Consider the following 1,023-nt stretch of genomic DNA (forward strand, 5'->3'; position numbering starts at 1 on the left):
AGCTCTCCTACATCTGTCTGTCTGTGTCTCTGTCTCACTCAATCTCTCTCCTTGTCTCTCACTGTTACTGTTTCCCTCTCTCTGTCTCTTCTATCTCTCTTTCCCCTTTGTCTCTCTCTTGTCCCTACAATGTGTGCGTCTCAGTTTTTGTGTGTATTTATCTTCCTTTATGTCTGCTTTTCTCTCTGTCTATCTATGTGTGGGTGTGCTTATGTGTGTCTGTCTTTTTTTGTTTCTGCTCCCTCTCAATCGCTCTCTGTATCTGTGCATTGTGTGTCTATCGATCTTTCTCTCTGTCTGTTACTGTCTCTGTGTGTGTCTCTCTTTCTCTGTGTCTCTCTCTCTCGCTCTCTCTGTTTCTGTGTGTGTCTGTCTTTCTCTGTCTCTCTCCCTCTCTGTTTGTGTGTCTCTCTCTCTGTCTCTTTCTCTCTTGCTCTCTCTGTTTGAGTGTGTGTCTGTCTTTCTCCGTGTCTGTCTGTCTGTCTCTCTCTCTCTCTGTTTGAGCGTGTGTCTGTCTTTCCCTGTGTCTGCCTGTCTCTCTCTCTCTCTGTTTGTGTGTGTGTCTCTCTTTCCCCGTGTCTCTCTTTCCCTGTGTCTCTCTCTCTCGCTCTCTCTGTTTCTGTGTGTGTCTGTCTTTCTCCGTGTCTGTCTGTCTCTCTCTCTCTCTGTTTGAGTGTGTGTCTGTCTTTCCCTGTGTCTGTCTGTCTCTCTCTCTCTCTGTTTGTGTGTGTGTCTCTCTTTCCCCGTGTCTCTCTTTCCCTGTGTCTCTCTCTCTCGCTCTCTCTGTTTCTGTGTGTGTCTGTCTTTCTCCGTGTCTGTCTGTCTCTCTCTCTCTCTCTACCTTTTTCTTCACTTCCCTCAAGACTTATTTTCTTGAAGCAACTCTGCAGGCCTGGCACTAGCACAGGGGTTTTGCAGTCATGGAACGAAGGACTCCACATTATTAATCAGCCAGGCCAACCTTTGCTCTCAAAGCAGCGTAGCAGTAATGGAGAAGAAAGATGACATAGGGAGAGGGATGAA

Source organism: Somniosus microcephalus, chromosome 8 (assembly GCF_052327205.1).
Source record: "Somniosus microcephalus isolate GS21.2 chromosome 8, FLI_Smic_1.0, whole genome shotgun sequence".
NCBI classification, from domain to species: Eukaryota; Metazoa; Chordata; class Chondrichthyes; order Squaliformes; family Somniosidae; genus Somniosus; species Somniosus microcephalus.